Source organism: Amphiprion ocellaris, chromosome 14, assembly GCF_022539595.1.
Source record: "Amphiprion ocellaris isolate individual 3 ecotype Okinawa chromosome 14, ASM2253959v1, whole genome shotgun sequence".
Taxonomy (NCBI): domain Eukaryota; kingdom Metazoa; phylum Chordata; class Actinopteri; family Pomacentridae; genus Amphiprion; species Amphiprion ocellaris.
The window spans coordinates 20,702,793-20,725,557 of record NC_072779.1 but is presented as its reverse complement, the minus strand read 5'-3'; the positions used below and the strand labels follow the sequence as shown (position 1 = coordinate 20,725,557).

At 39.1% G+C, this 22,765-nt stretch overlaps 1 long non-coding RNA gene across 1 annotated transcript; it reads right to left on the bottom strand.

Annotated features, from left to right (window-relative positions):
• Window positions 1-17,376: 17,376 nt before the first annotated feature.
• Window positions 17,377-21,915, bottom strand: LOC129350572 (uncharacterized). Its single transcript, XR_008604018.1, has 3 exons — window positions 21,539-21,915; window positions 20,628-20,655; window positions 17,377-17,440 (listed from the first exon to the last, which is right to left on the bottom strand). It is a non-coding gene; the product is annotated as an uncharacterized LOC129350572 (long non-coding RNA).
• Window positions 21,916-22,765: the final 850 nt, after the last annotated feature.

The following is a 22,765-nucleotide window of genomic DNA, read 5'->3' as shown; positions in this document are numbered from 1 at the left end:
AGCATTTTGCACTTTTCATTTACTTCATCATATTTTGTATTTTTTAGTTTGTAAAATGTTTCGATCACTGAAATAATTTAAATAGTATATATCATTTTAAAAAGACTGGAAAGGAAAGCAGCCAGCTAATATGTTCCTAATTTCAAGAAAACTCTAAAAGGCACACTTTTGGTAAATGTCTGGGTATATAAAAGACAGACTAACTCAGACAAGGGTTGAATATGGGTGGTGGGCTCTAATCCTAAAGGACAAAACCAGCATATCCACCGAGACAAATCTTGTTTGATGGATCCCTGCTGCTAGATCCAACCGCAGCAGTTCGGTCTGGGAGGCCCATTGTACCAGAGACGCTCAGGAAGGAAACACACTCAAAATTTATTAGAAACGGGACTCCTAAAATTCAATATTAATTCACAGACAGCAGACTAAAAACAAATTATCTCAATCCAAACAAGGCCTGTGCATTTTGTCAGTGAGAACACAAAATTCTTAGTACAATATTTATTTACTCACATAAAACCACAAAAACCTTAAAGCCTGGAAACATTTCTGTATATATTTTTTTCATTGTAATGTTAGTATTTTTAGATGTTTCACAGTGAAATGTATATTTCTCTTTTAACTGCAGTTACCCTAAGAAAATACAGAAATTGTTTCATGATTAAGATATTTTCCTCTTAAAGTCATATTCAGATAAACACATAATTGTCCAGCTCAACTGTTAATTGTTTAGTTGTATAAAATAAATATTGTAACAAAATAAAACTATCTTTAAATTTAAAATAATTCTTTATTTGACCAGTTCAACAATTAAACTGCATAAAAAACAACCTAAGTTAAATCTTGAAGACAAACTTGGTTCTAATGCTAAAGGAGCACAATCATTTAGTTACGGTGACCGTTTCAATGGGCAAAAGAGGGAAGTGAGGGTTAATGAAATAAAGAAAGAATTTGTGAGAGAGGGAAAAAAAAAGCGGCTTGCAACACTGGATTCTCCCAGGGATTTAGCATGGCTCTCTGTGTATGTGCAGGACAGAGACAATGACAGAGAATGAGACGGCGCTCAGTGTTCCCAAGTGCTCAAGTGTATCTAATTGTATGAGAACAATTATGAGCATCTGCTTTTTCATCTTTCGTGTAAGCGTGTGCGTGTATGCGACGATACAGACGTGTACTGCTGCCGAAAATGTACTCCGCTCTCAGTCCTGTGGTCTGAGGGCAGAGGCTGGGCAGTGCCTTTAAGCCAGCTCTGGGTCAATCCAAACACTGGCAGCTATTCATGACCACATCAAGTTGATGTGAGATTCTGTCCCTCCTCTGCCCCCCATTTCCATATGAATGTGGAATATGCTAAAAGAAAAAAAAAAACAAAACAGGCAAGATCCTTGTCCCGGGGAGCCACTGCAGGGTGAGAAAACATGTATTTGCAGGGAGGGCTGTACATCCTCCTCAATGGCAAATAACTGAAATATTGGCATCATAAGAAAATTTTGATAGAACAATATAATAGTGAAAAAAACAGCTTTCCCACACGCAGAAACTCTCTCTCTCTCTTTATCTCCTTTCCACACACATTCAAACCTCGCCAAGGTCAATGCTGCCGTCAGCCTAGCAGCTTATGAATCAAAACAAACCTGCATACACATATTTAGAGATGCTTTATCATGAATGGACACACACACACACACACACACACACACACACACACACACACACACACACACACACACACACACACACACACACACACACACACACACACACACACACAAGGACAGCTCCTCGCAGCCTACATCCCAGCCACTCTGTATAAAGGCTTTAGGCAGACAAAGGGTTTGTCCTGAAAGACAAACAGCAGGAAGCATGGAAACAGCAATGAACGTGATGTACAGACATATGCATCAAGCAAACCCCACAAGTATAAAGCCGTGTTGGAAAGAACAGCAGTGGAGTAAAAAACACAGGAGGGGTAAAAATGAACGAACAGTACAGATGTGCATACCGTGGATGTCCAGTGCCCTCTCTCTGCTACCTGGCAGGCCGTGGCTGAAGCCAGTCGCATCAACACAACGCCATCACGTGTTCATACATGTGTTTTGGACAGACGTGGGCCTCCTCGTACACACAGGCTATGTCACACGCTCCTATTGTTCCACCCCATCGTTTGGCTAAAGACAAACCCCAGTCCTGTCTGGTTGTTTAAAGGTGGGCTCAATCCCAGAGCTAGGAGGCCATCTATTACCGGGAGGGATGAGGGGAGGGGAGGCAGAGACCCCTAAATAGGGGGAAAAGCTCAGACAGCTAGGTTTATAACTGCAGATGAGCACCAGGAGCCCCAAGCCCGAAGCCTGCCACTGCATTTTGAGGACCGACGCACAGATACAATAAACAGCTCAACACGTCTGTGTAGCGATGGGGAAAAAAAACAATGAAATCAGATTTTGGAATAAAACTGGCTTTACCCGTTCAGAGGTGTTGTCCCACATCTTTCCAGCAATATCCCTGAGATGTTTATATTAAACATAATAATTTTCTGCCCCTCTTGTTGGATCTTGGCCTTCTAATTATGAGATCCATTAGGCAGTTATGAGTGTTAATAGGAACCAGCAGGATCTTGATAAAAACAACAAAAATCATAACCATACATATCTGACAAGATGTTTAAAAAAGAGAATTAAATAAAAATGCAGTTGATTTTTTGTTTAGCAGAAATGCTGTTCACTTTTTAAAACAGGAAGTTAAAAGAATCTCTGAAATTCCTTTTCTCTTTCTTCTTGACAAACAAGTTTCACAGTAGAACCTCAAATGTGACTTAATTTTTTTTCTTTTAAGCTTTAAGATAATTAAAGTAAAAAGATCTGCAGAGCAAACCAAATTCACATGAAGAGCAGTTTCCATTGAGGCTAATAGGTTTCAGTCTATACTTATTATCAGCAATTTGTATTACTCTATACTACTAATTACTATTTGTCTCAGCTTTATTAAAGTAATAGCCTAAATCTGTATGAGTTTAAGAGATGGATTGCTGGCTGCAGTGCAAAGTAATCATAAACAAAGAACCACAAAGAAAAAAACGAAAAACTCTGACCCTAACTCCACGCCGAAGAGAAACAAACAGCCTGCAGTTTTGCAACAACATAGCAGAGTAATTTAATTACAAGCATCCCGTGTGTGAGCTAACTACATTAATGTAAATTATGTCAGCGAGATTCAATCTAAAGTCTCTGCTAGAGTGATGCATTTCACTCCAGTTTTCCTTACATTTTTCTTTTCCTTTTCTCAGATTCTGTTCTCTTGTGGAGACTAATGCTGGGCTCCGTTACACAACTGCTGGGGTGTCAGGCACAGCGAATCATGCTGTTCAGATATATCTGTCACTGCTAATCACTGGGGTACAGCCAGATGTGTACGGACATGTTTTTATTTAGAAAGAGCCAGTCAGACGGCAGAGATTTTGACACCCCTGGTTGCCCCATTTAAGACACAGGTGATATTTGTTAGAACCAGTCACTGTGAGCCCGCCTTCAATTTACACAACTTAATGACATTTAACAAAGTTTGACTATGCTGCTGTCTTAAAGTTGGCTCATTCTTTTGCACTTTGATATCTCCTGTGAAAAATCTCAGCTGCACAATGTTTCACTGAACCTGACACAGTTGAAAAAATAGACGTTGCTTTTCTGGCACATTACAGCAGTGATTTCTTCTCCATGTGCAGACATCAGTCTAGTCTGGTTACCGTCAGCCCAGCACCACCACCTGTGCAAAGGCCCTCCTGTATTTATGTTGTGATAATCACAAAGAAGGATCTCGAACAGATTGTGTGTCTTATCTACAAAGAGCACTTGCACCACTTTGGATAAAAAAAAAATAAAAAAAAAAAGTTACTCAAGATACTCAAACAGATCAAAAACACTGGATGTTGGTACAGGATTTCAAATCACAGTGTTAAAACAGAATCAAAGAGAAAACTCAAAACTACTAAGAAAGACTATGAGTTTTTGACAGGGCAGGGACAAAACGGGGGATTTTTGGACAACGTCCCACTGGGCTGCTCTGGTTTTGACTGAGTCATAGTGTGCGACCCTCTCCAGCAGCACGTCGGCCTCTGCCAGCTACACAAACAGTGAGAAAGAACATGACATCATCCCTCTATCATCCACGAGATACACTCAAGGCTCACAGTTCAGCAGGTTCAAATGCTTGATGCAGATGGAGGCTAATGTTAACTCAATGAAGCAAGAGATCCTTCATATTACAGCCACCTCTTTAAAAGTTTCCCCGAAGCGCTGGCCCGCTTAACAGACACTGGAAGTCATTACAAGGGGATTGTGTTACAGTTTGGTTTGAAGCAGATTTTTTCCCCCCCCACCACCACCCCCTCCTAAAAGACAAAACTAAGCTGGTGATACAGGGAGACAGCCAACAGTTTGACCATGCTGGATGTGGATCTAAAGGGAATATAGTCTCTCTGGGCCATAAGCTTCAGCAGGCACGTGGAAGGATGTTCCCTCCTAAGCGTGCCCACTGCAAGAAGTACGACCAACCTCAGTGGGAGTAAACAGAGACACAAATCTCTCTTCCCTCTGGGCGGCTCGGGCAGACATCAATTCCCACTTGCAATCACCATGTCTCCATTCAAACAGATTTCATTACACCCTCTCGACATCACACCCTTCAGCAGCTAACTGCGGAAAAGATTTTGGATATTGTCTGCTTTTGATAAACCGACCCCAATGAAGAATCCAGCCTTGACGGTGGCAACGAGCAAACAAGTGCACTGCTTGTTTTTTTAATGGGTCAGTCTCAAAATGGGGTGTCATTATCACAACATAAAACCGTCATGAACCCGTCGTGAATTTTTCAATTTACCTATAAGATGAAAAACTGCAGCTTCTGACAAGGAAAATATACGCTTGTCTATGAAGAACGAGGACCTATGAAAGAGGGAGAAGGAACAAGATGAAGAAAAAAAAAAACAGTAGTCCACCATGTGGCCCGCAATCTATTCATTGCTCCCGTTTAATTTCTTTTGGGTGCATAATCCTTTCAGTTTCAATAGCAAATTTAACAGTCCCCAAGGCCTAAGCACCAGACTGGTCAATACAAAACCAGACAACTAATTACTGAGCGCACCGTGCTCTCCTCTACCCCCACCTCCCTCTTCCTCCCCTTTTCTCTCCCTCGTTCCTCTCTCTCCAGCAGCTGTGGGGTTCATGTACACAAGAGCAGCAGTCAGGCAGTATTAGGTTTCCACTTCCCAGATCTCTCTTAAAAGCCTGTCCCATAATGGCCCTTCAGTCACACAAACACGCATAAGGTTTCATACAAAAAAAAAAGCACACACAGTTGGACGACCACATGTGAATATACAGACGTTCACTTGAACCATTTTGAAGATTCTTAAAATAGAGTTTGATTTGTTTGCCTCGCTACATTTGTTTTCTTTTCTTTTTTTCATTGGTTTCTCAAGTGATTTTTGTTTTTTTTGATGCAAAAAGGTTAATTGTCTTCATTATACTGTTTCCTAGTGGCTAAACAACCCTAAAGTAAATTAAATGTTTACTGAGAGACAACAGCATAAATGTCTGTAATGTCTAGCAGTTAAGCAGTAGCTTTAAAAGCATGTAATTACCACGTAATTGACGCCTTGTTTTGAAGTAATAAATAAGAGCACAAAGTGACAGGCTGTTTAGCTCATAAAAATGCTAAAAGCTGAAATACATCTGTGCTTTGAACTGGTAAGCAGAGCTAAAACTTGCAGTATTTTCATTAGTCAATTGAGAAAAAAAAATCTTCTGTAACTATCTGAATAATAACAACAGAGGTAATAATTTAAGTACCACAAATTCTCCGTCTACTTTCAACATTTGCTGTTATCTTTTTCTTTTTTTATTTTGATCTATTGATGAGGCATAAAAATTACAGGCATTACAATGGGATATAGGTGTTGTGATGGGTGTTTTGAACAGTTTATGATCCAAATGATTCATCAGTTAACTGAGAAAATAATCAGCAGTTTAATTAATGATGAAAATAACTGTCAGCTGCAGTTAAGCCCAATACGTAAAATGCAGTATTGTTTCTCAATCAGTAAAAGCACAATTACAGTAATGTCGATGCTCAATTTACTAAGGGAGTTGAAATGTAAATGTTATTCATTTAGAAAAAAAAACATCATAAAAGAGAAAAATAATTATTTTAAAACTAAGCCTTAAAAGTGATTCTGAATAGAGGTATGGTTTGCTTATATTTTGCTTAATCTGAAAACAGAATCGGATGCATATGGTGTAGGAACCGTCAGCTGACCCTATGACATATGGCGCTTGTGCTGTTTTTAGTGAAGATGAGAAAGAACTTATCCTCTGCTTCCCATGAGTAAATACCCAGGCTGTGACAATGATAACATGGTCATGATAGCATGCTCAGTGCTAACCCAGCCCCATGTTGTGTTGTGTTGTGACTGCTGTCCTATGCTTTACAGCCTTCCTCTACAAACAGACACACTCTCAAGGCTTTGATCATGACCCAAATGCACACCAGCAGCTCAGCACAGCCCCTAATTTGCTGATGGGTTTAAAAAGTCCCTCAGTTAAGATCACTTCCCTCGGATAATGGGAAGAGTTTGCCCCCCTGTGACCTGAGTGGAGTGTCCTTTGTCTCACTCCTAATGTTTGCCTTAGCCCATTGTGTCTGCATTATCCAATACCTCCACCCCTCCTCGCAGCACAGCTTTGACGCGACAACCATGCTGCACCACGCTGGACTGCCCTAAAAGAGGAAATACTAAATGCATGGAAGCCATTTCCCAGTGTGTCCCTGAGCTCTGTATGGGCTCCCCTCCCCCATGCCCCCCCCCCCCCCCCCCCCCCACCTCTCCAGCAGTTTGTGTGACCATCGAGAGGCTGAGGTGGTTAAAGAAGCCGAGCTGTTTAAAATGGTGTGGAGAGAGCCTTGTTGCTGGAAATGCTGGGCCTAGTGCGCACACACGCACGCACGCACGCACACTCGCACACGCGCACACACGCACACACGCACACACGCACACACGCACACACGCACACACGCACACACGCACACACGCACACACGCACACACGCACACACACACACACACACACACACACACACGCATACAAGTGATTTCACAAAAGAAGTCCTGCACCCCCTTTTCTTGCAAACAGGACAAACGCCTGTTGGCTCGAAGGCAAGCAGACAAATTGCCTATGATCTCTTGACCCAAGAAACAGGCAACTGTCCAAAATAAACATCTCTGAAATTACTGGAACGCAAAATGAGATAACAACTTAGGTGCAACAATATGTGAATTGAATCCATGTAAGCACAAAGATCAGCACTTTTTGAAAAAAGGCGTTTAAACAGTAAAAATTCTGAAGCAGTTTGGACTCAGCACCTCTCACTAATCACTGCAACGTTACTATGCTGTTTAATTAGTTGTCCTAAACCTGCTAATTTTAGCAACAGCAGACAACTGTGTACTACATACTTTGATATTTACATGATATTGTAAGTCGAGCTTGGCAGCTATGGCAAATGTTTTTATCTTTAGATTTTTTTGATTACTTTCTTCTCTGCAGAAGAAAAGTACACATGTGAGGCGGATACATGTGAGGCGTAAGTAGCAGGTCGGACAGGGGTAAACACCCAAGACTGAAATATCGATACATCTCATCTGTGCTTTTGCCTTTGGAGATGGTTTGTGGTTATTAATTTATGGAGTTTGTGTCTTGCATTCAGTCTCACTTACGTTGTGTCCCTGCACCTGATGAGTTAAGTGAAAAAAATCAAAAATAAACCCAACTAATCACTTGGATGTTTTACTAAAGTTAGCTGGAGGTGGGTAAAAAGCATGAATAATACACTTACTTTGTCTTTCTTTTGACCTTTCTTTCTTTTCTTTTTTTTGCTTTGTGTCAGAAAGGACAGCTGGTTAAGAAATGGATCACTGGTGAATGGACACACGGCCTCCATGACAGACATGACATCATCCCCTTTATAATTAACCCATTGGGGGCCATTTGTGCGAGAATCCAATGATGTTTGTGTGTATGTGTGCATGTGCATGTTTGCAAGCTGCAACTCTGCTTGGTTTGCAATATTTTTGAAATAACACTTACGGTTCAAAGACCAACATGTTGTTCTACTTTTCTTTTTCATATGGTAATAATAGGTTTAACTGAAAATGTAGCCATGGGTATTAATTCATCTCAGCAAACAATGAACACTAAACATCTGTGTTATGTTCCACTGGCAATGTCCAAGACTTGGCTCAAGTCATTAATAATTCAATAATGACTGACTTCTGATGCATATCATCTGTCATCGTTATCTTAGTGTTGAATGACACTTTGCATCCATCTGCTCTTGATGTTATTTACTGAAGTAAGTCACGGCCTAAATAGTCATGATGTTCGTTTACCATGTTAATAAAGTTTGAGTAGCTTATGTGACCTTCATGGAATATATACAGAATCATGGTGTGCTCCATACACACCTGATGTAAGTCCAGGTATCACTCTGGTACTTTCTTTAGATAACTTCATGCAGAGTAAGGAATGATAAAAGAAGTCTCTAGCTTTAGAATATTACTTCACATCTGAATTTAAATTCTGGCAGTTCAATAGCGGTGCTGCAGTAACTGTGTCAGCTTTGTAAAGTGCTCTGAAATCTGTCAGTACACAAAAGTTCCTCCATCCATGTGGTGTGAACCAGTCTCGGGCCAGAGGCCTGGGCCGCAGAAGTTTGTAAAAGACAAAATGAGTTTCTTATCAGCATAGCACACAAATACTAAGTGGTACTGCACATTTGGATACATGCTGAATGACTGGATAGTTCTTCGACTCACTGTTTCTGAAACACTCATTACAATCAGTTATTACTTAACCACAGAGAACACGGGTATGTATGTACTTGGCACAATGTGCCAGGAGGGAAAACCTCTCAAGAAACATGGTGAACTGATATTTGACTAGCTAAAATTGCATGGAGTTGCCAAAAAAATTCTAATCCAGAGACAACAGGTAAAGCTTCGGACAGAATAAAACCAGCCTGACACAGTACATCATGCTGAAAACTCTGACACCAAGGCTATATCCATGCTAATATGTATTTAAAACTGCATTTAAAAAAAAAACAAAAAACAACCACCATCCAAACATTTTATGGCCTTCTTAGAAATAATCTCAGCCCATATTAACAAACCTGTAAACCCATATCACGATTGTTCACATTCACTTGGCATGCAGGTGCGGGTGGGAACGCCATGCAGGGGGATGGCTGCTTGGTTGTAAAAAATACTACAGAAGAAAAACAGCAATGGCAAAAAGAACGACTAGAGATTTCCCTAACTGCACAATGACTGGTAGCAGAGACAACATAGTCAGCAACGCCTCTAATTTGTTCCATGTTGGATTCACCACTGGAAGTCAAAGCTGATGTCTGTGTTTTTTTTTTCTGGAAATGGGTCATGTGATAGGCAGTGGATGAATCAGGGAACGACACACAGTGACAGGATAGACCTATTCGGAAAGCAAACATGGGTGTCTTTGTCATCATTTCCAAATGTCTCATTTTCTGCCTGTCCAGAGTAAAATGCAGCCCCAAAGCTTTCACACTAAAACAAAATCAGCAGCATTTCCAAACATTTCCATTTTAGAGGTCCTAAAACACCAGAGTAATGTGGACACTAGGTGTAAATGTAGCATAAGTGATGCATTTTAAAGGAAAATATTTTAGTGTGGATGTAGCCAAAAGGTACACAGCAGCTTCTCCTGGCACATAAAGGACAAATGTGCCGATTCATTTTAACAGTGCAATCCAAACTGGGGCTGAACCTCTTTCTTCATTAATCATATGGATGATCACGTTGGAAACACTCAGCTTCGTACAGGTTGTTATAAGGACAATAAAGGTCCCTACGTCCAGGGTTGACTAACAAACACAAAAGACCTTTCTATGGAAGTCATGACTGTGCCTGTCATGTCTGTCTAAGTGCTGAGAAAAGAGAAAGGTTCTGAGACAAGATCCATTTGTAAGCCTCCTGTTTTCTTGGCCTCCAGGGTTATGAATTTCTGCTCTGCACTGTTGGAAAAGTTACTTTTAAACTATTCCCATCATATTCCTTCCTAGAACAGAATGGATTCATAGTAATAAACTGTGTGCTAACATTAGTCAGCAAAATTCAACTAGAGGCATATACTGTCATTCATTCTCTAAAGTGTGACTTGAATTTGTGCTTGGCCTATGGCGAGTTTACTTTCTATTTTTCTCGCATTTAACAGCAGAAATAGCTCTCCAAACAGGATTGAGACAAGTTTGTTTCTCACAATATTTACTTGCTCAAGAGGCAAAATCTGGGATCGTCTGCCTGGATGTTTACGTGTGCTACACAGTGTTGCAAAAGGCCAACAGGGTTTGCACTTATTGTTTTTGCATGCACTCTAGTAATTTGATCATAACCCGAGTAAGGCAATACTCAAATTATTGGGACTGTCATACAAACATCTTAACAAAATTATCTTTCTTACATTATGGTCGTAATCGGAGTAAGCACAACTCGATTTACAGAGATGGATTACCCCATTGATTTTTAAATGACTCTCAGCGTGTATATGGCATATAGCCTGCTATCTCAGTGTTGTGATTTTTCACAGGTGCCACAAAAGTCACAGAGAGACCACATGCAAAGTGGTATGTTGGAAAGACTCACGTGAGCAGCTGTGGAATAATACAACCGCTGCACGTGACACAAATTGCATTTAGGTGTTGTATAAACTAATCAGCATAATTTAACTTTTACTTTCCTGTTTCCCTGTAAGTTTTACAGATCTTTCTGGATTTTAAGTATCAAACTATTTATGGTGAGTAGGTAGTGGCACAGATGGATCTTTTAAAATGTATTAAAATCATGGTACACATAACATGAATGACAGTGTGGCACTATTAATGTGCTCTGTGAATGAATAAAATATTCCTTGGAAGGAATACTAAAATGTAAATCATGCAATTTCTCTGCTGGTTGAATGGCAGAAAAGGAAGCCACCTCCTATTTCCTTAAGCAGTCAGATCCTGCCTGCTTTCTTTTCTGAGTTTCTGTTTTCACCTTGAATGGCACCTCTGTCATTCACATGGCAGCGGCAGGCTAACAACTAATAAATCACTGCTACTAAGTGAGCTTTTCCTTTTCACTGCTTGCACACAACAACCGGGCTAATTTATAACCAGAGGAGGCATGCAGGAGAAGCTAAAATTGGCTGTGGAGGTCAGGCAGGTTATCTGACAATGTGTCTTTGCGTAAAGGACAGCAAACAGTGAAGATCAGCTATAAACACACAACACATGAGCACTATTAGTTGGGGAAAAAAAGAAGAAAAAAGAAAACATACCTTCTAGATTCAAATAATCCAGTGTTCCTGATGAGGGGATGAACTGTACCCTACCAACTGACTTAACGCTGATCCACAAAACACTGCAGCCCTTTATATTTAATTACTTGTACTCCTGTAAATTTAGAAATATTTTATTCACCAAAAAATATTTGTAGCTGCTTAAGACTGTATTTTTTACAAAATGTGCTGGTAAAATTCATAAAAATGTGCTGCTAAATATTATTGTGACTCACATGTAAAATCAATACACAATTTTTGTGTTCAAAATGACTTTTCTACAAAACACTGTTATCGGCTTCTTTAAGCTGATCAAAGCAGCTTTAGAGTTGCACTCATCACAAAAATGTTCCTAAGATATCACTTTGAACCTTGAGTTGTTCAAAGAGTTGCTCAAGTGCTAGGAATGTGACAGAAAAGATTAGAAAGTATGTAAGGGATCTTGATCAACAAAAAAGTAATCCAAAAAGTTTTTGTCTATTTCTCATTGCCTAGCAGGCAATTTATGTTTCTACATACAGTCATATTTTACTGATGAAGCTGAAGCAGTAGCCACCTCTAACAAGAATATAACTTTTTGACAGGAACGTCTTGAGTCCTCGTTAGGAAGGTGTGCAGTTCTGCTGCTTCATTAGATTGTGACCTACATGCCCAAAATAGAGAACTAGATTCTGCAGCAGACACAGTTTGTGTGTATTTATAAAAGGGACGTGGTAGTGACTGAAATCGAGCAAAGCTTCCCTGCACACTATAAGCTGAACTGTCATTATGCTGCTGTAGAGAACACAGCAAAAATACATTTATACAGGCACAACTCAACTCTTTAAAAGCTTGCCTTTAAAACCACCTTTCACAGGAGAAATAAGTCCATTACTGCCAGTCGAGACACTTCATTCCCATGTTGCTGAGATGTCTAATGAACGGAGGGAGCGAGGGAGGCACAGAATGAGTCAGTCAGAGAGACGGCTTGTGATTTCCTCAAAGAGACGAGGGAGTGAGGTCAAAACCCCCACACTGCCAATGAACCATCAAGGTGAGACACATAAATCAGAACTCTGAAGTTCAATAGCTTCCTAAAATGAGTTCACTCACTTAATTCAGCTCTTTTCAAACCAAACTTCAATTTGGGTTCAAACATTTGTTACTTTTAAGTGAAGATAATCATCAGAATTTGTCTGACTCAATACTACTAAACTGTAAAAAACATTCTCCACTTAGAAAAAAAAAATTAACAGAAAATTATATTTTTGTAGGGTTCATTAAAGATCACATTTGTTAGAGAATTAGAGAGGCCAGTTAGTTAATGTTCATTTGTATCTCAGTTTTATTCAGTTTAAGTATAAAAAAAATATAGAAAGTGTGTGAATCTAGTCTACGACATTATTCACAGATTTGTTAGCTACTGCTGTTCACTGTAATTTGTTCAAAGCAAAAAAACATTTACAGGGAGTCTTGAAGAGTCTCAACTGCAAAATTTGTCACTACAAACAATATTCTAAAATCTACAGTACATTTAAAATAGAAACAAATGTCTAACATCAATATGCAAGTCCAGTACTCAAGAGATGTCCCTATTTTTTCACATAATGCTGCTCTGTTATTCAGTGTGCCTGCTGTGAAGTATTAGTTTGCACTAGCAGCAACAATTACTATGACCTGTTTCAACATTCTAGTGAGACAAGCCAACGGCTAATAATCTACAACAGCCATCCTTTTAATAACACTACCCAAAAAAATCTGAATTCCTGAAGCCTGAAGGCTGATGAAATCTGAACCGAGGGTTTGCCTACAATATGCACTGTGAACTTGGAAACTTTCATATTTGATACAGATTTCTGTATCAAAATTAGTGTGCCAACACATGTATCACTCACTGTATTTTATGCTTGTGTATCATGTTATTTTTGCAAAAAAAAAGTAACAAAAAAATAACTTACAGTTTAAAATATGTGAGAGTTTTGTTTCAAAAAGTGCATCCCAACATAAAAACTCCACATTCATTAAAAAGTGAAACCACTGAGCAATTCATTCATCAGTGAAATAAATAACCTCCACAACAAACCTCCTTCGAGTCAGCTTGAACACGAACCAGCCTGTTTGAAACAGGCACATGTATCACAGTGACAATGTCAGGACTAAAAAAGTTTTCAGTGCCATTGTGCCGCTTGGGCCAAGTACCATTCTCTTTGACCCCTCCAAATTCCCTTCCCCCAGTCAGCCTCCACTCCACCGCCCCCAACATCACTACCTTGACCCTCAAAACTTGGTGCAAATTCAAAAGCCAAAAGCCCCTCTTATCAGCAGAGCTCACAAATGGATTGTAACAATGAAACATGAATTGAACTCGCTGAAGGGAGGTAGAAGAAAAATTAGCCTTCTTTTTATGCCTAAAAATTAAATTGTAGGTCCAAACCCAACATATTGTTCAGGAGAAATGGGAATGAAACACACTGCTGAGAATTCAGACACATGAGGATTCTTAGGGACAGAACTTCCAAAAAGTGCGGGGAGAGAAAGAGAGAAGCACTTACCACATAGATCCTGACATCCAAGCCCGAGAATGAAAGATTCCTCTCTTGTCTATCTCCGATCCACTTCCATTTTTCTGCGCTCCCATATGGCACCCCCCACCCCTCCGAGAGGCAGAAAGCAGAGAGTGCGACAGAGGGAGAGTCAAACACAGAGAGTGGGAGAGAGAGAGAGAGAGAGAGAGAGAGAGAGAGAGAGAGAAAGGGGGGCATTAGTCCTAGTGTGGAGATGGAGGGGACTGTTGCAGCTGTGCACCCCCGTCAGTATCTCCTCAAATTCAATCCTCTCCTCCATGTGTGTCTGCAGCACCGCGGAAAAAGGCAACGGAAACAAAGTGATCCTCTTACACACAACCCAGAGAAAAAGAGAGAGGCAGAGACAACCAGGGAGAGGGCGAGGGAGCGAGAAAGAGAGCACGAGGAACACGCACATGGAACGGCAGGCTAAAAAAACAAGTGAGCTAGTTAGAAGGCCGAGGCGGCTGGAGAATAGCAGGTTCAACTTGAGCGTTTCCTTTACTTTGTCGTAGAACTCTGCTGGCCGAGTGGGAGGGAACAAGCGGGAGCTTCTAGGAAGGCAAGGAAATAGTCCATAATACCTTCCAGCTTCTTTCAACCCCCACTTCTCCCTCCCTCCCTCTTTTCTCTCACTCTCTACCATTCTTTCTCTCAGTCTCTCTCTAGTAATAAGCCTGGCTGCAACAACCCCCTCCTCTGGGTGCTGGAATGCAAAGCAAGAGTTTCAAGAGGCCCAGTTAGACAAACCTCAGAGTCACTGCACCTTGACCCCCAGGTCAGACGTAGTGTGTGTGTGTGTGTGTGTGTGTGTGTGTGTGTGTGTGTCTGTGTGCAGAAGGGGCAGGAAGTTTTAGCTGTGTCTGCGTATACTTAGATTTGTGGGGCCATCTTTGCCTCACGAGATCACTTAACCAAACCCGAACAGCCACTTGGCAGAGATAACACTGTTGTACACTTGCACCACTGTCACAATGTCAGTGTAATAGTGACTGGTGTAAAACGCACACAATAGCTGCCTTCACTCTGTAAGAGTAGCTGTAATAAACTGCTCTGTCTGTCAAAAGAATATTGCATTAACTGACCCTAACTCCTCTCTTTTCAACTAACTGAATAAATCAAGTTACATCATACATTCGTGGTGGTTTGCTTAATCAGATGTTAGACTGAATGAATTCCAAGAAGTGTGTCACAGTACTGGAGACACAGTGACAGTTTGCATTGTTTGTCAGATAATAAAATCATGTTCAATTACACTCCTTTACAACATTTTCTTTGCTGTGTTGTAGAGACAGATTTTCTTTATATCTCTACTTTCAAAAGGAAAAATGTCATGATCCATAATAATAATCATTACAAATGAAAGAAAATATTTTAAGGGGGTTCTAATTTTAGGAATACGAACATGCTGTGAGACAGCCGGAGCTGAAGTTTTCAATCATTTAGCCCTGTTTTTTTTTCCTCTTTTTTTCTTTACTTCCAATTTCAGATTAGTTGCAGTTAAAGCGACACACACAGAACTGGACTGGGTTTTGTTTGGACGGTCTGCCGAAACAAGCGTTTAAATCCCTCCAATCAGGCAGGCCTGCATCATTTGAATGAGAGAAGCTGGTACAGTCTGCCAGTCAGGGCCCAGTATTGTGGCTGTTCTGCCTGTAAAAACCTATTCTTCAAATTCATTCAAGTGTCCCTGCAAATGCAAGTCCCTCCTGCCCTCTTGCAGTCTGCCTCTCTCCCTCTCACACAGACAAATTCTCCAGCAGTACACATCTATCCAGCAAAAACTCTTTTACCAACAGTTATGGCGAGGTAAAACACTACATACTGTCTTAAACCTTTTTCTGACATGGGATACAAAACACTTCAGCTTCATCAATCAGTTAAACTGACAGAAATCTGTCACTGAGACACACTGTATGTCACTTTTACATTAGTGTTCCTCATGTCTTCACACTTTATGCTGTGATATGTGTCATACTTGCAAGATCAGACAGAGCATCAAGTGATATATAATGCATGATAATAACTAATAAACAAAAGGCTAAATCTAAACTAATAACCACTAAACTGTTGAAATAACTACTATTGTTTCTGTATGATTTTCTGCAGTGAAAATTCTGTCCATGTGGGTAGCTGATCTGGCCACCATTTTACCAATAAGCAAAATAAAAAAACATCCTGACATCTGTAATGGAACTCGGGTCAACCTGAGGGCGTCTGTCTCTTATAAAGAGCGACTGCCCAACTTTCTCACTTTGCAGATACTCATGGATTCTGCTGCTGTTTGATGTTGCAGGTATTTCATAAACTCAAGTGAAAGACTCCTAAAAACAGCTGGAAGCAACTAACTCAATTTCAGCTTGTGCTAATGTTTTGTCAAAACCTACATTACATTTACTATTGATGATTCTCATTAATCTGTCCTTTTCTGTCTTCACAGCAGATAAGTTTTACCTTTTGGGACATTGCTGTTTGTAATGGATGTGAATTTGTTCACCAAAGTAAATAAGAAAAAATGTTAAAATCACAATGAAATGTGGAAAAAGTCTTTCCTCAATTGCTTTGCACAACTCGAAGCAGATAGCTTGTGCATGGTTAATGTGACTGCATGCACTTCAGACTTGTGCCGGGTTGAAAGAGGAAACAGAGAATGTTGCAAATTCCACCTAGTAAGATTGCTATTGCGCCTTCACCCTAAGTAAGCACTGTCGCCGTGCAGCTACAAGATCCCCAGTTCACGCCCCAGCCTTCCCCAGGATCTTTCTGCATGGAGTTTGCATGTTCTCCCTGTGCATGCGTGGGTTTTCTCCGGGTACTCCGGCTTCCTCCCACAGTCCAAAAACATGCTGAAGTTATCCGTAGGTGTGAATGTGAGTGTGATTGTTTGTCTCTATATGTAGCCCTGTGATAGACTGGTGACCTGTCCAGGGTGTCCCCTGCCTTCACCGTAAGTCAGCTGGGATAGAGTCCAGTCACCAACCCTAATGAGGACTAAGCAATGTATCGATAACAGATGGAAGGATGGAAGACTGCCGTTGCAACTTTCACAGAAAAATGACCATGATGCTCATTCAGAGATGAAGCGAAACATTCAGTTGTCGTCAGACTAATGGAAAGAAGAATGGGCTTTAATAAACCCTTTCTTATTACCTATATTTGAATCATAGATTCTTCTGAATTTGCACATTATGTAATTTCTTTGCAAGCATGAGCTTAAAAAAAAAAAAAACACATAATAAATATTTACATTATGTTTTAAGTTTAAAATCCCATCCCAATGTGGACAGTCATGGATTTTTAAAAAATGAAATAGATGAGCTTTTGAAATAGAGAAATAACAGCATGAACAAGACAAAAGCACCTTCTGACATACTCATCAACAATTCAGTGGTATAACAGTAAAAGTAAAGCAATGGATCAGATCACTTACCAGTTGGTAATTCATATTTCTGCCTCAGACTCAATCCACCAGGGCAGTGCTGACAGGAAAATCCTGTTAAAAGGAATATTATACATTATGCATTCACTTCCAGGACTCAGCTGTGCTTATATCATGAAGTGAGGAATAATGAGGTCATGGACCCCACATAAAAGGAGATACCTTTCCCAATTGGACACTCACATGCTTACATAACATTCAGGTTCCATATATTTGCATTTTTGATGAGGCTTGCATAACACAATGAGTAACATGTTGTCGATAGGTTGAGACAAAATAACTGTTTAGATGTGTTTTTTTTTTTTTGTGCAACAAAAATATAAAACAGGATCACTGGAACCTGTTGCCTTGTAGTGCTTGTGACAATGAACAATATCATTATTACTGTAATGTGTTTTTAATGCCTTTGCACCTCCCAGGTAAACAATGACTACTTTAAAAATTAAAAACATATAAGAATTTAAACATTTCCCACTTTGCTAGTTACTGACAAGAAGAGTCACAGTAAAATCATTTCTAATATCTCATTACTGTCTGGAAGACCACTTTAGTCACAATGACCAAGCTAATCCGATCATGTCTTACACCTGTGCAGTCATTAGAACAGAAAACAGATAATAAACACACTGTAAATGTTCTAATAAGTCTCACAAATATGTTTTTATGAAATCCCAGACACAGTAGTCAGTGTCTTCTTCTAAAACTCTGTTATTCTGTGGAAATCTATAGGCATGATTTGAATAGAAACTACACTGTTAATGGTTTGTTGACTGCACTGTTGAGTATGTAAAAAGTGCTTTAATTCTTCACAGAAATATCTGCATCTCATTTAAACTTCCATATTAAATCATTCATATTTAATAGTAGCTAATGCATTTTTGACCAGGAAAGATTAACTGGAGTACTTTGGATAGCATGTCCAATTTGGTGAATCTCTCTTACTAGCTATTAAAAATTCAATTAGAAAACCATGTTTGTAGAGTGGTGAAATGCCTCAGGGTTTCATCTAGGTCCTCTTTTCTGTCCTGACTTTTCACTGCTTCTCCTAGCTTATTTTATTCAAAAAAGCATGTGTTTTTTCCAGTATTGTTCTGCTGACAGGCCCTTCTATTCACCTATAGACCAAACTGACAACCATGAACCATGGACACTGACTGAATGGCTAGATTCTCATACCTATATTAGAAACAACAAAGCTCTCCATTCTTACCCGGTAAAAGGCTTTGGACTTCACCACAGATGTAAACTTCCTTGGAAACACATTTGTTTGTTACAGTGAAAATGTTCTTATCGGAAATCTGATGTAAAGGAAAACTCCCTTCAGTCCGAATCACAGACAGTCCAGCTTATTAATCAAGTTATTCACATCACCTTCAGTATTTCATTCCTTATTGTTTCAGTTTGTGAGCAATTCATAGTCTGGTCTGCGGATGATGTGTGTCCAATTCTATTACTACTGTAATGCCAATACAGATAAACTGTACTATATTAATAGACCATGAAAGTCCATTTCAGGGTAACTGTAGTTTAGCTTGTTTACCTATTGTTAGCTACAGATCATTTTATCATTTTATAACTGAAATTTTGTTTAGAATAGAAAAAAGGTAGGAAAAATAACATTAAGGAAGGCATTTTTTGGTATTGAGCTTATTCCAAGCCCCATTACACCTTCTTACTGTGGCGTGTCCAAATGTCTACCATGAAATAAATTGGTTACAGATATTAGCATATTTCTGCTTACTGGTTAAAACGATAAAAGCACCAGTTGAACTGTTTAGGATTATGTAAGCAGAATTATATATACATCAGTTTTACCCTCAATAACAATAGCATGAATTCACTTTTATGCATGTTTACTACCATGAGGCAGTTCTTCAATACCTAAACTAAAAATGGCTGCAAAAATAATTTTAAAATACTTAAGCTTTTTCTCTTCATGTTTACACAGCTTCTTACAAAGTGCTGATTCTACTGAAATGCATGTAGATCTTCAGCCCACTGTTGAATCTCCATGTGGTCTCATGAATCAGCTCGGACTGAATCTGCACCACCTCTGTCACTGAACAACCACTGAATGTGGTTTTAAAAGAACCTAACGTCTGAGATAGATCTCCAACGGGATTTTCAGCTTTAGCAACGTCCAAATGAGCTGTTGTGTTGCTCTCCTTCTCCTTCTTATTCTTCTTTTGAAACTGCAGGTATCCGAGACACATCTCTAGCCTGCTGCTGCCCTCCACAGGTTATGGAGAGACATACTGTTGAGTGGAAGCCATGTTACTAAACACAGTGCACTCAACATCAGTGGGTTTTCGCCTGCAGATCTCATAAAACACAACAAAAAATAGTGCCAGTCCCATTCGCATGTTTGCGTCTGCAGATGAATTAAAGTTACAAGGAATAATGAAACATACATCACAAGAGTCTGAGCATGAATTTTCAAGAAATATAACACATACTGGAGGTTTCCCGACAGTACACTAGAAGCTAAATCTTGTGCTTATTTTCAAGATCAGAAAGGGCACATTTTATTATTATTATGTTTTTGTTTAGTTTTTTTTTTTATGTGGAACCTACAGCACTTCCTGTGCCTCAGTGGACAGGAAAGGTCTTACGGCATCTGTTTGTTTGATCCTCGATGTGTGACGCCTTCACGGCTAGATTTCACAACAGATTATAGATCTTTAAACCTTTGATAGACCTTCTCTTTATGGGAACACTGGATGTTTTACTACTACATGCACAGTGAGACTAGATTCATAAGCAGTCAATGGAACATGGAGACACACACTATACACCATACACTACCTATGTAGATATTCCATCAAAAATCAGCCGTTTCCAGCTAGAATAGTCATTTACCACATTAACAATGTCTGGACTGTATTTCTGATTAATTTAATATCATCTTCATTTTAAAAAAAAAAAAGATATTTATAAGTGACCCCAAACTTTTGAACGATAGTGTATACTGCAGCAGAGACAGAGCACAGATTCAACATGTTTCTCTGTTTCTTATTATCTCAAAAATACACAGAAACACTACACACATTGTGATATATCAATATCAACAATATTCCTAAGTTCGAAAGGGCATTTGAATAAATTGAGTGCTGCAGGATATTAGTTCATTAAAGTCTGAGCTATGGAAAAATATCCCAATGTCACTAAAAATTAAAATCCTCCTTGTCTGTCTGAGTGATAAATTATTCATTATGAAACAGCAGGGGTATGGTTTACTTACCAATATCACGCTCCTTGCTATGCTTTTTCTGTGGATAGAAGAAAAAAACAAGAAATGAAAGCGTGACCACAAGTAAAAGAGTGTCATTGAGTGCACATGTAGGTTGACGTAGTACCACAGTACAGTTAATTCATTATTAAATTATGAATGTATGTCACAGTATGAAAACAGTGTTGGTGTTTTAATCATAGCACTGACAATATTAAATGTCAATTAAGCAAAAAAGGCCATGGTCAGATTCAAAGAGGATTCCTGGCAAATTCATTTTAATTTAACCCTAATTTAATATCTACAGGTCACTCCCAGTAAAAACTGCAAAACAATCTCAGATTTACTGATCACATGGACTTTTGAGACCAAAGCCAAATAGGCGATATAACATGAAAATAACTGACAACTCTTTAGACAAAACACACACCCCACCATAAACCTCTGACGGCATAATTTTTTTGTGTCTTGGTCAAAAACATAAAAGACTGTAGCTTAGAAATCATTTACACTAATCTAATCCACACATAACAGCCAGTCAGTGAATAATTCTAATGTAAAATCACTAGAGAAGGAAGGAAGAATGAAGAGAAAACTGTGAAATGAAAAGATTATTTCCAGCCTACGTGAGTTATAGAATAGACTATCCACTTCTCCATTCAGTCACTCAGTAAATTTAAGAAGCCAGTAGCTACTGCAGCCTCAAGAGAGATGAAGGTTATTGCAAAACACAATTTTTCTATGACAGATTTCTGCATTTCTTTTGCTTGATGGCACAAGAATACTGCTTTCAATGAGGAGAAATCCACTTATGGGCTTTTAAGACAGTAACGAATGGCAGAAAACTAAAGGACAGCTGAGTTTTAAAAAGTCCTCTGATGAAAATGAGGTTTGGTTGCAAATGTTTGCTTGACTGGACTCACCCTGTGGATTCCTCTGTTGTTTTAGTGGAATGTCAAGTCCAAAGGAGGGAGAAGAAAACTCTTAACCTTTGTTGGAAGAATTAATGATGTTTGGTATGAATTGCACTTAAATTGAACAACACATACTTAAGATACGTAGCAGTGAGGCAGTGAAAGTCGGTATGTACGCAGGAAAATAAGGCAAAAAGGAAGTTGAAGCAGACTCTTCCAGGCGTAGCATCAGTGTGGAGGTCTTCTGCAGCAGGAGGAAACGATGAGGGAGCTACAGGAGGAAGTTCATAATGAAAGCACCTATGTGTGATATTAACCAGGCAGTTATCATTATTTCATTTTAATGCCGACATAAACATTCATGTATGAATTCTTAAAAAAAAAAAAAAAAAGTAGCGAAATGTTTTAACAGTTTTAATACACCCAAACGGCACTTAGAGCAAATCCATTTGAATTTCTTCAGTATCTACTGTATCATTTTATGGGTCATTCCAGAATTGGAGGACATTTTAGGTCCCACCCATCAAATTTTTAAATAATCCATGCGCAAAATACGAAAGAAAAATACATGCAGTTGTTGTGTAAATTTATTTGTCCTAAGACTAAACATGAAAAAATAGGAGAAAAGAATGTTTGAAAATATCTTCTTAAATAGCATATAAGTCTGGAGTTCCCCCTAAAATGCTATTTTTCTCTTGTTCCACCTTCCTGATGACCTAATTGAATCTCAAATAAAACAGTTAAAATGAAACCTAAAAAACTTTTTTTTTAAACTGATGTATCTTGTAGTTGTAGGAACATTTGTTTAATCAACACATTATTTTAAATAATAATTATTATTTCGGTCACACGATTTGGTATCTGAACATAACATACACATGCATAGCACACACCTGTGCTCAGCGCAAGGTCATTTTTTATTAAAGATTTCATCCATCGGAAATGATACAATTGAGCAGCCTTGGTGGAGTACTGCGCTCTCTGAGTGCTTTTCTTGTTAGTCTGGTGTCTTTAAGTTAGCCCCATCATGGGCTGGCGAAAAGAGTAACAAGAAGGCAGGAATTTAAAAATACAGCGTACAAATAATTAAATACTATTTAAAAAGGGAGAAGTATACAACAAAGAATAGCAGCAGAATTCAAAACAGGGACATTGCAGGAATATCCTCCTTACATTTCAGAATGGTTCAACCATCTGCTCATGGCTGATACATATTAACCATGATAAGAATATGGA